This window comes from Castor canadensis, chromosome 19 (assembly GCF_047511655.1).
Source record: "Castor canadensis chromosome 19, mCasCan1.hap1v2, whole genome shotgun sequence".
NCBI lineage: Eukaryota > Metazoa > Chordata > Mammalia > Rodentia > Castoridae > Castor > Castor canadensis.
In genome coordinates this window covers 31,990,340-32,008,177 of record NC_133404.1, presented here as the reverse complement: position 1 = coordinate 32,008,177, position 17,838 = coordinate 31,990,340, and the positions used below count along the sequence as shown (strand labels likewise).

Below are 17,838 nucleotides of genomic sequence, written 5' to 3'. Positions count from 1 at the left end.
CTCTCTTGTTAGGACTGGAAAATTAAAACTCATCTCTTTGACAAAAAAGGAATTTACTTGCAAGTGCCACTAAGTATTTTAGCTGAGCACTAAATATTATCTGATTAAAACTGCTCCCTGCAGGGACTGTGTTAGCTTTCCTGTCTCCTCCTATTGTAGTCTGAATACAATGCATGTCTTTTGAATAACATGGACATGTTCCACTTGGGAGTGGAAGAACACAATCTCATGATGAAAGTGCAGTGTTTAAAGGGTGGGACAAAGGTGAAGCGACTGAAAGTAAGCCTGAGTTCTGACTCCTAAAAGGGCAGGAGAAATGGACTCCAAGGCCTCAGTCATTCCCTCTTGGAGCATTCATTTAAGGAAGGCAGATGTTCTTCCATGAGTTCAAACAGCTACTTGTGTTTTGCATCAATAAATCTGTTTCTACTACTAATCCATAGTTGGATATGTCACACTGTGTATTCTAAATATACAGTGTTTAGTTTGTATTCTAAAAGGTCAGAAACTTTAGTATACCAATATGAATTATGATGGATGAAGTGTTTTAAGTTGGGTTCATTTTCTTTGTTTCCTACTACTTAGAAAGTTCATGTTTAGTGTATATTCAAGAGTTATTTTTGTTGAGAAATTCCAGTTTCTGGAAAAGGATTGCTTAGTGTGATGAAGAAAGTGTACCTGCCCCATGTAAAATAGTATGTTGCATGCATTTTCTTTGATACTCTCACAGCTTCTGTGTATAGTAGGTATCCAATGAACTATCATTTGAAATGCTGAGTGAATCAACTTAGGTAGAAAACATGACTCACTGTGAGTACTACTTTACAATGTCCCAGAATATGTCTGAAACAACATGACAACATTGTGGTATACCACATACAGCCATTAAATTCAGTATAGAGCTCATACTCTGTGCTCTACCCTTAAATTCCAAACAACATGCTCTCCAACTGCCAAGTGTTTTCCGGAAGAGGAGAGATACCACAGGTATTTGCTGATTTTTCTGGATGTCAGATTTGTCACCATCCTCCATGTCACATGTCTGAGTCTTACAAGCACACCTAGCCAATGCCTGTGTATTGCTTACTGCTGTAAGTAGTGGGCTGGATGGAAATGGGAAGCTTGAGAAATAGTGTGCACTTGGAAAATAGAGCCATGTAAGCAGTGTTCAGGGCATAGAGGGCCAGGGCTTATGCAGGATCAGATGCCATCTGTCACAACTTACCTGGCTTGACCTATGTTTCTTACCTTCTCCCTCCTTCCTCTCCTGTACACTTTATTTTTATTTTTATTTATTTATTTATTTTTTATTGTTTTATTATTCATATGTGTATACAAGGCTCGGGTCATTTCTCCCCCCTGCCCCCACCCCCTCCCTTACTACCCACTCGGCCCCCTCCCTCTCTTCCCCCCACCCCCTCAATACCCAGCAGAAACTATTTTGCCCTTATCTCTAATTTTGTTGAAGAGAGAGTATAAGCAATAATAGGAAGGAACAAGGGTTTTTACTAGTTGAGATAAGGATAGCTATACAGGGAGTTGACTCACATTAATTTCCTGTGCGGGTTACCTTCTAGGTTAATTCTTTTTGATCTGACCTTTTCTCTAGTTCCTGGTCCCCTTCTCCTATTGGCCTCAGTTGCTTTAGTTTCTCTGCGTTAAGGGCAACAAATGCTAGCTAAATTTTTAGGTGTCTTACCTGTCCTGTCCTGTACACATTAGATCAGTCCTCAGAGCCTGAAGCCTAGAACCCAGATTCACCAGCAACATCTGATAGCGAAGAATCATGTCTGTGCCTCTGGCTGGATGAGTATGGTTCCTTCCAGGTGGGGCCCATTCTCAGGATTTTTCTACATGTGCATCACGGTTTCATGTAATGCTTCTCCATCCCTTGCCTCCACTCTCTTCCTCACCACACATACAAATATACATATGTTTAAATATGCATTTGAGTGCACATTTTAAATTGCCTTTTGTCACAATTTCGATTTGCATAAGATCTATAAATTGTAAAAAAAAGGCATCTTATTTTATTAAAAGGGCCCCAAAATAACCTTCCATGGCACATATAGTGATTTAGCAAGAATCTAAAAAGCACCCAGCTACTTGAGAGGCAGAGATACCAGGATCATGGTTTGAGGCAAAAAAAAAAAAAAAAAAAGTTAGTGAGATTCTATTTCAAAGAACAAGGTGGGAATGATGTGACACATCTGCAATTCCAGTTTCACAGCAGGCATATGGAGGAGATCTCTGTCCAAGGCCAGTTCAAGAAAATATGTAAGACCTTCTCTGGAAAATAGCTAAAGCAAAAAGGACTGGGTGGGTGGCTCAAGTGGTAGAGCACCTGCCTAGCGAGTGGGAGGCCCTGAGTTCAAACCCCAGGACCAACAAAGAAAAAATACGAACTATAGCAGAGTTAGTTCTTTATTCAAAAAGTAAAGTAAAATTGATATTATGTGTGCAATTTTATTTCCAAAGTTTTACTTTTATTTATAAAGTCATTTGAAGGAATCAATACCACATATTTAATATATTTTATTTAATAGTATTAAGCATGAGTTATAATGGTAGACATTTAGTCATTCAGTATTATTTTGCCTTAAAGCTTTTTATATAAAAGAAGCTTTTACAAATAGCTTTTTTTCACTTAAGATGTTGATACATCATGCACATTAGTTTTAACTGCTATGCTGCAATACATACTTTTTATTTATTTTCACTATACCACAATTTTTAAATCCATTGTCCTGTTGATAGATACACAAGTTTTTACTATGTTAAGCAATGTTTCCATGGTCTTCATTGTATTTCTCCTTTGGTAAATAGTAGAGAAATGTCTCTACTTTATGTTTGTATAAAAGTCACAATTGGATCCTGAGGAACCCTGGGCTTCAACTCTCCTGTTTATTACTAGTAAAGAAATCTATTTCTTCCCAAAGTAGTGTGCCACCTGCTACATACTGGTTTGTGGACCAGTGTTGAGGGTCCTTGCCTTCACAGGCCAGAGAACTGGCTCATGAAGCGGTTGATTGATGAGCCAAAGTCAGTGTAAGAAATAGGATTTATCAGAGAGAAAGGAAAGGCTACAGCTAAAGAAGTGCAGAGGAGCCCAGAAACTGGTAGCTTGCTGCTAGGGTGAAGGCTGAGGTTTTTATGGACGTTTTAACTCTGGGTTGGGTCAGGGTTAGGTGGGCTCTTTTCATTGGTTGTGGATTCACGGGCTTTCTTAGGTGAACTGGTTTGCTTTGCCCCTTACTAGGGGAGGGGAAACAATCTTGAGAGCATTTTGCTCATCAGCCCTGTGGCAGATTTATCAGATCCTGTATCTCCACTTCAGGATGCAGGAATGCAGATTTACAACTCCTTCTCAGGATGCAGGAATCATAGTGCTCTCCATGGGGGGATGGGATACTCACTCATCTGCCTTAGGTCTCCAGGCCCAACACACCCTAACAGTTAATTTGAACTAAATTGCTTCAATTCCCAATTTTTAATTTTTATTTTCTACTATGGTATGGCCCACAATTATTTTCTTTACATTCTTTTGTGCTAAAACTTAAATGGAAGTTTGCGATATTTCATCTAGTGTTGTTAGGTGATTGTCACTGTAGGATTTTTAGTCATAGTCTAGAAACCAAATGTATCTGTTAAGGAAAGGTCTGAAAGCAGTTGTATTGAATATAGGGAATTAGTGACTAAAGAGGTAGAAGACCTGCAGAAGCAAAGGAGAGAAGGGAGATTCCTGGAGCAGAAAAAAAGAAATAAGTTCTTTCCACAAGAAAAGGCCACAACTTCCCGTGGCTGGGCCCGGGTACCTGTAATTTGTGATGCTGGAGGTGCTGCATGTCTTGTGCTGGCACATGGAGAGCCATGAGCAGAGATAGTGATGGAAGAAATATGCCTATTTTCTTCCTTGCATCGCCTAATCTCATACCAGTATCTTTTATTACAGAACTGAATTAGAATCCAGCATTCAAGAGTCTAAGAAATACAGTTTTAATCTCCTAGGCATAGAGGAGCATGAACGGTTTTAAAGACAGACAAGTGTCTGGCACATGAAGTGACCCCCTGGTTCTCTCTGGAAGCTTTTAGAAACTCATACCTGGCATTCTGAAATGTTATAATGATGTACCTTAGTGTCAGTACTATTTCATTCATTACACTAGGTAAAGGGGGGGGACCATTCATTCAACTGGCTAGCTGGTGGAAACTTGTGACCTTTACTTATAGCAAAAAAGAATGAAGTAGAACCACATATGTCAAAAAATTAGTTATATAAACATAATGAGGAAAAAAGCTTAAGAACATAATACTTCATATGATATCATTTCTGTGAAGTTTGACTACATGCTTATCAATACTATGTGTTTTCAGGTAAATTCAGATGCAGGAAAAGTAAAAAGGCATAGAAATTAAAACACTAATTATGATTACCTTTCCAAGACTATAGAAAAATGGATTTGGGAAATGTTATACATAGAATTTCAACTTGTGTTCTGCATTATGATATTTTTAAGTTAGGTGGTGGAGACATAGGCATTTGGTTATCTGTAACACTTTGTATAACTGAAACATTTCCTGGAAAAGGATGAAAAATGAATAATGAAAAATCAGGTAATTTTCAAAGAATTAGGAATCAGACATATTGAAATGAGCAATGTAAACTAGAACAGCATACAGCAATGTTTTCCAATATTGTGACAAACTGAATTTCAACCTGAAATTCTGTACCCAGACAATTCATCAAGCAAGTGGGAGAGGAAAATACATACATTTTCACTCAGTCAATTATCTAAAAATTTTATTCACCATGCAATATTAAAAAACTAAGTTTTATAAGAAAGGTAAATTTCATCCAAATAAAAGAAGGTATCTTTATTTTCAACAAATATTTATCTACTCTGAACAGTTCTATGAACTGGAAACATAAAAGTATAAAAGACAAAGCCCCAACTCTCATGGAGCTTACCTTCCATTGGGAGAGGTAATTAGTAAACAATAAAAAATAGACATACATATGAAATGGTGCCAAGGGCTATGCATAGAATATAGAGTGGTGCCATGCCTGACTTGAGTGCTCTGAGTGACTATAAGCCAGCCATGTAAATATCAGGAACAAATATTTCCAGGAAGAATAGCATGTGCAAATATTCTAAGGAGCTAACAAACCTTATAGTTCAAGGCATAAAAGAAAACACAACAGGATGCTGGAGTATGGTGAATACATAGGAAGTGAAGGTAGGTGGTCAACCAGTAAAGGACATGGCCTTGGCTAAGCAGAATTTATCACCTGTACAGATATATCTAGAGGAGCCCAATAACAAATAACACTCTCAGGTGATGAAACCAACTGCAAGCAAAGAGCCCTTATGTTTTATGCAGACATGTGTATCAACAATGCCTTCTTTAAGCTTCAAAAGGTAATGGTAACCAGAATCTACACTGGTAAGGCCTTGGTAGCAATTGATTATATCTTGCATTTATCTCTAAACAGGACTGGTCTCTACAGATTCAGAATTCCTCTGGATTCATAGTCACATGGAGACAGAAGGGGTGATCAATGGAAAGAATCAACATCTTTGTCATCTATACTTGGGGATTCATGAGATGCTAGGCTGAAAACATAAAAACAAGGTAATCTGTTACACTGTAAGCATTTGAAGTGGATGACATTCATACATGAAGGATAAATCATCCCTGACCTCCATATCCCAGTTGTGTGAATATCAGCTAGAATTCATTCATTCTGAATACAAAAATTTTCCACCACTTGGAGGTCTCCTGTAGCATAGTAAACCCAGGAAGGAGTCAAATACTCAGTAACTTTTTTTCCAAGAAGTTATTTTATAAGAAGTTTATTCAAAATTATGTTAATCATAATCATGACTTACTCTTAAGGGTTTAGATTCTTTTTCTAGGAAGAAAACAAGTTGACAGCAATGAGTTCCTAAATGAGTCAGCTACAGGTCTCCCTAGAAAATAAACAGAACTGGAAGCAGAGCATCACCATTTTCTGAAACCATTCCTACCCTATAAGGTACAAGAAAAGTCTGAGTAAAGGAAGTTTACTCAGACTCATTAGCCTCGTTAGCCTGAGGCCAAATTCTGAACAGCTGGCATTTTTAAGATACATGAAGGGTGGATGCATGGATTTGATGCTCCATCATATTAATGGGAATAGTGGAGGTACTTGCCAGAGGGGAGTAGAGACACTAGGTGATGGGCTATAAGGATGCTCTCTGAGAGAAAGACTGAAAAATTGAAGAAACAGACATTGGATAAGAAGCAGCAGATAGATTATCATAGACAAACAGAGATGTGGACCTAGATACAGATGTAGACCTACATCTTCTTGAGCCCCCCAGAAGTTCAAGAACGTGAGACTTTCTTTTCCATCCAGTGTGGCACAAGAGAGTATGTTAGCTCCTCAGAATCGATGCTTGATCCTGCTCTGAGATGTTTATGAGCCCCTATTTTCATCTTGGCTGGTGCCTGGTAAGGGATCAACTTAGAAAAGGTTCCAGGAAGAGGATGACTCCTGTAGATCACCTATTGGGTCCATCCTGCCCTTGCAAATCAGTAGATGGAGAGGAAAGGGACCAGCAAGCAAGACCATGGGGTGAGACCTTAAAGTCTCCCATACACATGCACCTTCCACTGTGGGCATGAGGAGATCCCCCACTTCTTAATGCAGACAGGAGCGCCATGCTGCATTTCCAAGTGGTTTACCATGTTCCATGCTCATGGAATGATCCAATCACAAGAGCACTGACGCTTAACTGTGGCTCTTGATCACTGCAACTCACCTCAGCTGCTTCTAAATACACATGACTTTCGGTGTATTTTAAATGATTCAGGTTACTAAAACACATTAAACAATTTCTCACAAACCCACATTTAACTCAAGGTAAAGTTTAATGCTATATTTTCTGTGATTCAGTATTCCTAGATCTAAAACAAAATGAATAATTACCCTTCATATTCTTCACATGCATATTATTGGTGCAAATCAATACTTAGAATCAATTTTGAGTTCCTTCAAGAAGAAAAACTGGACATTATGCAGACGCCAAAGACCTCAAAGAATTCAGGGCAGGAGTATGAATAATCTCTACCTTCTTATGTTTTATCCTGATTTGATTTTTATGACAATCCTATTTCAAGGGAATTCTGAACATGCTAATTGTAGGTCAATGCTAAAGAAGAAAAAGACTTAGAAGAATAGGAGGGCCACAAAGGAAGGGGCTGGCATGTGAAGGTAACTTGAGCAGAATTAAATCTCTCCAGGAGATGATGTTCAATGTGTCTCTTTATTTTCCATTTTTATGAAAAATACAAATCATAGATTGTCCCCAAGCAAAGGGAATAACAGGAATTATGTATAATAACATGTTTAGTTGTTTTCATATATGTTTGAAAATACGATTGCAACTTTGCAATTATTACTTCTGCCCCCTCACTGGAATGTGGAGATTTTTCATGGGTATATTGCTGAAACACATATCAACCTCACTGCAATACATACTGAAAATTGACAGGAAAGGAAAGAAGTAAGGTAAAAAAGTTTTCTGGTAGAAACTTTACCAGCAAAATAGAATTTTATTGGCCTAATTTTTTATAGCCTGGATCTTCCCTTAAAAGGTAGAACATTTGCATGTGTTACAGATTTGTGTAGGACCTACAGCCTCCACTCAATGTGCTAGCTTAGTTGTTTAGCCAGAGTGCAGGTTGGTGTTCTAGGCTCTTGTCTCCTGAAGCTGACGAATGAACCTATGAACCATGAGCAGTGAGCACAGAGATAGGAAAGATTATCAAACAAAGAATGAAAGCCCCCGTGGAGGGGAGGGTCCCAAGTGGATCGCAAGAGAAGTGAGATGGTCTAGGTTTTTATCCATGTTTTTCAGGGCATTGCTTCATCTCTGTTCTAATTAGGTGTGTACAAAGCAGCATTCTGTTTGGCCATGTCTTAGTCCTTCCACTGTCCTTATTCTGGTCCATCTTGCTTTTCCTTCTTTCTACCTTCTGTTTAAGGTTATAATAGAGGTTCCCAGGGGCCATTCTGTCTCACCTGCATTATCTCATTGAATTCCAGAAGGTTTCTCTGGTATTTCAGTGCCACATGTATTTCTTTATAGAATGTTCTCACTGGGGAAAAAAAAGATAATCAAATTAATAAGGAAGTAGATTCAGAAGAGTTGAACATAATGCATCAGGTTTGAAATTTGTGTAGAAACTTAAGAAGGTTTTCATATTAGAATGCTAATTGCATTTAGGATGCTATTCACTTCAGGAGCAGCAGCACACCTACTAAATAAAACGAGGATCACATTATACCAAGGAAAGGTCCAAGAATCTTGTCAACGTTGATATTTGTTCCCTTTCCAACAACCAATATGAATTGGCTTTTTAATCTCACACAGTTGATTCTATTTTCATTTTTCACACATTGAAAAATGTCGTTTTCATAAAGGAACAAGTGTTTTCAAACCAAATCAGAGCCAATGCTGAAAGTTGTAAGTTCCAAATGTATTGTCTGGAATATGTAGAAACCCTTTTCTGAAGGAAGCATAAACCAGGTAGACCTGTGCACCCAAGCTCTGTAGACTTATAAGCTGCATGCTTCTGGAGATTTCAACAAGATGTCTACAAGAAGTAAGTATCACATACATATTCAAAGCCTGTTTTCCCCTGCATCACCAAAATTCTTTGTTATCAGCTGCAAGTTTTCTTTGAAGGATTGTTTTGTAGACAATTGATAAAACAAGCCATTTCCCTCCTTCACCTACCTCCAAACCTAGCAGGATATAATGTGAACATGGTTTCCTGGCATCCAAGAGAAATTTACTGGACCCATTCGACAATATAAACAGCTTGTTTTTGCACAAAACTAGAAATTACTAGAAAAAATGCTGTCTGTGAGAAAAGGAGTGTGGGTGTCTTAGAACAAAGTTTCCTATTTCCTAGTACTATCCATCATGTAAGTCCACATTTAGAGGTCTCCCCAAAGTGCTCGTCAAACAACTCAGAAATATTTCCAAAGCACATACCTCACAAAGGACTTTCAACCAGAATTTATATCAAAATAAAATCCTAATACTCAATAATAAAAAGACAAACAGCCAGTCCAAAAGCAGGCAAAAACATGAGTGGACATATCTCCAAAGAGACATGAATATATAATAAGCACAAGAAAAGATGCTCAAGATTTTTAGTCATTAGTGAAATGCAAATTAAAAACACAATGAGACATCTACTAAAATGGCTGTAATGTAAAATATAGTTAATAACATATGTTGGTGCAAATGGGAGAAATAGGATCTTTGTATACTGCCAATGGAATTGCAAAACTATGCAGTTACATTACAAAATAACTTGGCAGCATAGAACATAAAACTTTCATATACCCAGCAATTCTACTTCTAGGTATATGCCTAGGAGAAATGATAGCATATTTCCCTACAAATACTTGCACATGGATGTTTTAGCAATGTTTTTTTATAACAGTCCCAAACTAGAAACTATCTGTAGTAGTCTGCTCAGGCTGCTATAACAAATTTCTGTAAACTGGATGGCTTAAAAAAAAAACAGAAGTCTGGGATCAAGATATCACTATGGCCTCGTTCTAATGGGGTGGTCTTTCTGACTTTCAGCTGGCTTCATTCTTGCTATGTCTTATATGACAGACAGAAAGAAGGTAACAGAGAAGGAGAGAAGTCTGGTGTTTTCTTAAAGACAAAAATTCCCATCATGGATGCCCCACCCTAATGACTCCATCTAAACCTGGTTACCTTCAAAGTCTCCACCTTCAAATAGCACACATAAAGATCAGGCTTCAGCATATGTGTTTGTAGGGGACACACATATTCAGTCCATAGCACTCTGCCCTTGGACTCCCAAAATCCATCTTTCTTTAATGCTAAATATATCATTCTTTAAAAACAGCCCTCAAAGCCTTAACTCATCCAGTATCAACTCTGAAGACAAGAGTCCAAATATCTAAATAACCTTTAAAGACAACTCATCCAGTATCAATCCTGAAATATTAGTCCAAAGTCAAACTGGAATATTATCCAATCAAAGATGTATGAAAAGCAAGTTATTATTCTTTCTAAGACAAAATTCCTTTCCAGCTATAAACCTGATCAACCAAACAAAATGAAATGATGAAATATGATCAAAGTTCCTTATTTGCATGTATGGAAGTGTCAGGATAAAACACATTACTATGTAAAATTTAATATATACCAATTAAAAATAATAATATAGGATAGATATTCTCATCCCAAGAGGGGGTAATAGGAAAGAATGAAGGGGGTGACAGATCTCAAGCAAGTCTAAAGTTTATCAAATCATATTCCATGAGCTGTTTGGACCCACTGGGTAGCATGTTGTGACTGTGGCTTAGTTGGGAAACTCTGTTGGGGCATCAGTCCCACCCTCTGGAAATGAAGTGAAGGCAGCTTTATGCCCAGAGCCTGTGCATTCTGGATCTGCATTGCAAATAGAAGCTCTGATGACAATTGGAATGTATAGAGCCAAATTGCTCAATGTTCTCATCTAGTAGACAGGAAGTCCAACACCTTTTCATATTCTGTCCCTCTTTCTCTGTCCCCATTAGTCAAAACTGGCAGTACAATTGCTGGTGTAATGCAATCTCTATTCCTGGCCTTAGATGAAATGGCTGATTAATTTCAGAAGTTGCATTCATGATCTTATTTACTGGTTGCTTAGGCACATCCTTAGTGTTGTCTTCAAGACAATCTTTGTCATAATTTGCAACATGGATAGGTTGAAATTTTTCCAATTCTCCAAGTTGTGGTTATACTTGCTCAATAACTCCATCTTGAATTTATCTTTCTTCTATTGCATTTTGCTATAAACATTCAGAGGGAACCAAGTCTCTCCTTCAACACTTTGCTTTAAAATCTCCTCTGCTGGGCTAAGCACTAGTGGCTGTCATCTGTAGTCTTACTCAGGAGGCTGAGATGGAGAGGATTGTGGTTCCAGGCCAGTCCAGGGAAAAACTAGTTGAGATTCCATCTCAACAGAAAAAGGTTGGTGTGATGGTATATACCTGATATCCCAGCTCTGGTAGTAAATATAAAAAGGAGTATTGTGGTCCAAACTGGCTTGGGCACAAAGCAAGACTATATCTCAAAAATAGCCAGAGTAAAAGGGCTGGAGCTATGGCTCAAGAAGTACAGCACCTGCTTAGCAATGTGAAGCTCTGAGTTCAAACCCTATTACCACACACACAAAAAAACTCCTCTTCTTTCTAATTTCATTGCTCACATGTTCTGTCTTCCACAAAATACTAGAACACAATTCAACCAAGTTCTTTGCCACCTTTTAAAAAATAAAATCTTTCTTTCAGTTTCCAATATGATGCTTCTAATTTTCATCTGAGATTTCACCTGTGTCACATTTATTGTCCATATTTCTACCCAGGTGTTCATGACTCTTCCAGAGTATTCTTTCAGAAGATAAAATCTTTCATGATCGTTTTCCTCTTATCTTCTGATCTCTCATTAAAATCACCTTTAACAACTTCTTTGTGGCATTCCTGCATTTTTCTAGCATGTACTTCAATCTCTTCCAACCTCTACTTATTACTCAGTTCCAAATTAATGTTCACATATTGGATATTTGTAAAACAGCACACTACTTCTTAATACCAATTATTTCCATCATGGAAAGAATGACATTTTCTCCTTACAAAAGTAGACACTCTGGATATGGCTTTGCCTCTCCTATACACAACACTTCTGCCAAAACTACCATTTATACACTTGATGGATGTTTTATTAATCATCATGAGATTTCACACAGTGCTGTTCTGATCAAGGAACTCACTTCATAGCAAAATTCACTGATCTTGCCATGTTTTACACCATCCTGAAGTAGCAGGCTTGACAGAATGGTAGAATGTTGCTTTGAAGACTCAGTTACAGTCATATAGATAACAATAACTTGTATGGCTGGGGCAAATTTCTCTGGAAGGCTGTACATGCTCTGAGTCAGCACTCAACACAGCTATTTCCCCACAGCTCAATTTGTGGGCCCAGGAACTGAGGTATGGAAATAGGAGTGACACTGCTTGCTATCACTTTTAGAAGTCCACTAGATAAAGCTTTGCTGCTATGGTGGTCTAGATGTCTTAACTCCAAAAGAAGTAATGCTTTCACCAGGAGACCCAATGATTCCAGTGAACCACAAGTTAAGACTTCTGTCTAGTCACATTGGATTCATCATGCCTCTGACTGAGCAAACAGAGACCAGAATTATTGCACTGACTTCAGTGACCAATTCTGACTACCATGAGGAAATTGCACTGGCACACCTCCACAATGGAGGTTCAGAAGGTTATGTCTGAATACAAGAGATCTCTTAGGAACACCTGGGATTGAACATATGTCTCTCTCTCTCTCTCTCTCTCTCTCTATATATATATATATATATATATATATGTGTGTGTGTGTGTGTGTGTGTGTGTATGTATGTGAGGAATTTTCAGACTATATATATACTATAAACATAAAACATATAAATATATAAAATATATAAATACTATATGTATATAGTATTTATTCTGTTTCTCTGGAAAAACCCTGATTAATACAAGCAATATAGTCTTTCTTCTTTACTATGGGGATATTTCAGTGGTTCTATTGTTAATCGAGCATTTTAAAAATGCAAAATCCTCAGTTCAGTGCATTTTGATGAAATTGCAAATCTTTAGTATAAACAGCATCTTTCTTCCTTGTCATCTGTTTTCCGGAAAGGCAGATGGCAGGTGTGCTCATCTGTATGTGAGCACCACCAACACGTGGGGGGGCTTCTTACTCAATGACTACATTCTTGAAATCAATTGCTATGAAATTCACTGATGCAGCATGGCAGGGATGTCATAGGAAGTCTGGATCGAAGGGGGTGGGGAGCTCCAGAATTATTGATTGTGTTAATTATAAATGTTCATGCCTATCAAATTCTAGAGTAGGAAGTGAATGGTGCCTAGACATTAACATTGATCCACTGAGTCAGAATCAAGTCACCTGGTGATATTTTAACAGAGATACAGTTTTCTCTACCTAATTAGTCATTGGGTATGCACCAATTTGAGCATACATTTCTAAAAGGTACATCTGGATTGCTCCAGTATATACCATACTTTATGACCTGTCATAAAGTATTAAAATAAAGATTTAATTACAGTAGGACAAGGTAGGTTGAACTAAGATTTGAAAATCATCTGCTAGGGAACACAGGACTAACATCTGGGGAATGAGATCTAGAGGGAATTAAGGGAAAGTCCAACCAGAAATTGAACACCAAAATGAAAATTTCTGGAAATAAGTTACATTCCAGGCAGGTAATAATAAGATATACTTTATGTCTAGTAGTAGGTCATTTTGTAGAGATAAATCTGGCAGGCAGCTACAGCAAGGAAGAAGAAAAGTCCATCAGCAACTCTCTAGATACTGCCCCAAAGGAGCTTCCAGAAGTGTGTGTGTGTGTGTGTGTGTGTGTGTGTGTGTGTGTGTGATAGTAGTAGCTGTTGTTGTTTTTGTATTAGTAGTAGCAAAAAGAGAAAAGGGGCCCACCTGAAAAAAAGCCAGATTCATCCTTCAAATACTATACAGGCAAAGGACACAAGTGAAAAGAACAAGACCAGAGTACAGAAGATTGTTGGAGAGGCCTGGTTTTAAGACCAGAGTTTTAGCCTCATAATCCTGAAAAGCATTATTCCTAACATACAAGCACAATTCCTAGTACACAAGCAGAGCAGAACCACAGCAGGACTGACCTACTGTGAAATTACCCTTGGATAACTGATAAAGGAAGGAGAATTAGTAGGAAGATGTTGATGGTGATGCAGATCTGACAAGTTTTGGTCAATCCCCTGGATGCTCAAGAGTTAACATTATAAGAGAGAGAATTTCCACATTGCACAGAAATGTTCAGTCCCAGGTATCTCTGTTGCTTTTAGTCATTGACTGGGCACTAGGTTGGAGAAAACATGGTCCCAGGTGATGTAGGAGATCCTGAAGGTGTTGAAGCTGAAGGTCAACAGGGGGCTTACTCTCTGTAGCTAAAGGGCAAGGTCTTTCTTGAAAGGAGATGTGGGTGATCCATGTTGTCAACATAATAAAAATGGCTAGCATTTTCCCATCATCTGCACACAAATGGCATTTAAGTTCGTAAGAAGGCATTGAGATCACAGGTTAAAGTGAGTTTAGACAGTTTAGACAGAGTGAGTTTTGAGATTTTAGACTCAAAAATTGACTGTGAAGGCAATTTTTACTCTTTTGCAGAAAAGAGTAAGATCCAACAGATAAGACTATGCTACCTTACCTTTTTTAAATTTTTTTTTTATTTTATTCATATGTGCATACAATGTTTGGGTCATTTCTCCCCCCTTCCCCCCACCTCCTCTCTTACCCCCCTTCCTCCCTTACCCCCCCAACCCCTCATTACCAGGCAGAAACTATTTTGCCCTTATCTCTAATTTTGTTAAAGAGAGAGTATAAGCAATGATAGGAAGGACCAAGTGTTTTTTCTGGTTGAGATAAGGATAGCTATACAGGGAGTTGACTTGCATTGCTTTCCTTTACATGTGTGTTACCTTCTAAGTTAATTCTTCTCAAACTAACCTTTTGTGTAGCTCCTGGTTCCTTTCTCCTAGTGGCCTCAGTTGCTTTAAAGTATCTGCTTTAGTTTCTCTGCATTGAGGGCAACAAATGCTATCTAGTTTTTTGGGAACACACCTTCCTTGTGTGTTCCCACTTTATCATGTGATCAAAGTCCAATCCCCTTGTTGTGTTTGCCCTTGATCTAATGTCTGCATATGGGGGAGAACATATGATTTTTGGTCTTTTGGGACAGGCTAACCTCACTCAGAATGAATATTCTCCAGTTCCATCCATTTATCTGCAAATGATAACATTTCATTCTTCTTCATGGCTGCATAAAATTCCACTGTGTGTAAATACCACATTTTCTTAATCCATTCATCAGTAGTGGGGCATCTTGGCTTACCTTTCCTTTAATATGATCAAATACTTGACATAACCTACTTTAAAGAAGAAAGTTTTATTATGACTCATGGCTTCAGCAGTTTCAGTCCATGGTTGGTTGGTTGGCTCCATTGCTTCTGGAACTATAGGAAGGCAGCACATCATGGTGGGGAGCATGTAGTGGGAGCAAACCGCTCACCTCATGGCAGTAGAAGGCAAAGAGAGAGGAAGAGGAGGGGAAGGATCACAAGATTCCCTTCAAGGGCATGCCCTCAATGACCAAATTTCATTCTCCTGGACTGTACCTCCTAAATGTTCCACCACCTTGTGGCTGATAACAAACCCTTCAATGCATGGGCACTTGAACCATTCAAGATCCAAGCTATAGCAGAGACTGAAGACGAGAAACTCATGACATGAAAGAGAAACCAAGGAAATTAGAAATGTATGGGAGACATGTGAACAGAATATATCAAATGCTACTTAAGGTCAACTAAGATGAAGATTGAGATCTAACCAAGAGATGGATGTAGCAATAGGAAATGACCTTGATAAGAGTCATTTCAGTGAAAGGTTGGAGCAGATCATCAGTAGAGCAGCTGAAAGGAAAAATACAAGGCAAGGGTTGGAGACAAACCACATACACAAGTATTTTGAGAATTTACATGTTAAATGAGAGCAGAAAAATGTGTAGTGTTTTAGCTGAGGACAAGAACAATTTATTGTGGTTTTGTTTTCGTGATAGAAGGGTTATCAGCAAATTTTGCTCCTGGAAGGCTGGGGACTCCCCTTTCTTACTAATGGTTTTAATTAACAAGAAATGCTTGTGAATGTAAGCAAAAGGGTGTTTTGACACCTAGTGTTGTGTTTAAATCTCTGAGAAAACCTCAGGACTTGTCATGTATGCTCAATAGGACCTAGGCAGCCTGCCTTTCAAAGCCAGGCCCAGGATAATCACCCTGTCTGATATGTACAAGCCTATGTCTACATCGTTTGCATACTATATTCAATCATTTGACTTATCAATTCTGAGAAGGACATTTAGAACCAAAGAACACTGGAGGCTCCCATGCTATTCAATTCCATTCATATCTGAATGGCACCACAAACTAGTTTAAGCACCACTTTGCACTGTGAATGTCTGATAAATGAAAGGCAGAAGGAGGATTACATCTGGTGGTGTGGAAAATGAAAGAAAAAAATCCCTTGATTAAAATTCAGCACCTTTCACCTTCCACTGAGCTACTAAACACCACTAGGTTTCAGCCATTACGGAAATGTAACCCCCTCAAACAAAGCCATTATGACTGGATGTTAGAAAGAATATTATCTATTCAGGAAGCTGAGCATGCATTGTCAGGAACAGTGGGAAGAACTCAGAAAGCTCAGGGAACTCATGGAGATGACTGTGGATGTTGGTCAGTGTTACTGTGTTGTCATCAGCAGGAGTGTTATACTAACCTCAAAGGGCATGGCCTATCACCACTGCACAAAAAATAACATGCACAAGAGCACAAAAGCAATTGCTCATCAATTCATCTTTCCAGTAGTCCTCTGAAAATGTCTTCCATTTGCAGATGCATCTAGATTTCCTCATAGCCCAATTAGCACCTGAAAACAGGTTGCAACCTGCTTAGAACCAGAGGGGAGAAAATGCATTATGATATCAACTTCTCTCTTCCCAATCTTGTACTCTCTACTCCTCCCAAATTCTCAAGTTGAAGAATCAGAGATTATGCCCAGTTCCCTCCCCTTCCTCAACCCAAGCATCCATATACTTTGTACTTCCTGAATCAGTAATGACAAATATCTGTCTGACACTTACGCCATCTTTTTATTCTTGTTTCCTTATCTCCACCCCCACCACTTCCACACAAAGAATGTAGATATCAACAATCAATCATGGTATTCTTCACTGACCCTTAGAAATCTCCTTGCACATTACTCTCAGAAGGCGCCTACCATCTGTCCTTAGTATCTCCCTTCCTTTCTATGGTGGTTACTTTGGTGACCCCAGTCCAGACCTACATTGACTGTTACACAACACCTTCCACCCCTACTTTTCTACCTTAACTTCCTCAATTTCCACCTCATGATAATGATAATATCCCATGTAAAATTAAATGCCATCATGTCACCTTCCTGTTGAATATCTTTCCATCCAACGGGATCAAATACCAGATCCTGAGATCCTGAGAATGGCCTACAATGTCCTATAGATCAGACTCCAGTTAAGTCACAACTCCAACTTCCGCATAAAGTTGCTTATCATCCTTGCCTTCAGATGCTGCTACTCAACCCCTTCCTCCCACCTACAGGCTCGTTCTCCACTTAGGTTGTCCTGATGATGCTGCCTAACCTTGATGACACAATGCAAGGTCACTTTCTCTAAGAAGACTTCCTTGGCCGTTGGAGTCTGAATTTGTCTCTATCATCAAACCTACCACATTGTATTTCTATCTTTTTAGTATCTATGTCTCCCTCAATCTATGTGGTGTCCCTGATGTCAGGAACTAACTATATTTATAGTTCCACTTCCTAAATTAGCATCTGGCACATTGTATTATATTAATAGTAGTGATAACAACAGATTAATTGCTTACTCTGCAAAGTAGATATTCTTTCTATTCATGTTAAAGAATAGGAAACTGAATCCTTATGAAACTAATGAGCCACATGTGGTACACCTGCTGGTAATTCCAGCACTCGGGAGCAGGAGAATCATGAGTTCCAAACCAGCCTGGGCTAATAAGTGAAATTTGTAATTTGCTCAAAGTCAAGCCAGTGATGAGACTTACAAAAGTCTGACTCTAGAAAACAGGCT

The 17,838-nt window shown here is 38.5% G+C and overlaps 1 long non-coding RNA gene across 1 annotated transcript in view; it reads left to right on the top strand.

The window, feature by feature from the left end:
- Positions 1-17,838, top strand: part of LOC141419228 (uncharacterized) — a 47,654-nt gene that overhangs the window by 17,154 nt on the left and 12,662 nt on the right. The window contains exon 2 of the long non-coding RNA XR_012443927.1: positions 5,495-5,634. This is a non-coding gene — a long non-coding RNA (uncharacterized lncRNA). The remainder of the gene's footprint in view (positions 1-5,494; positions 5,635-17,838) is intronic.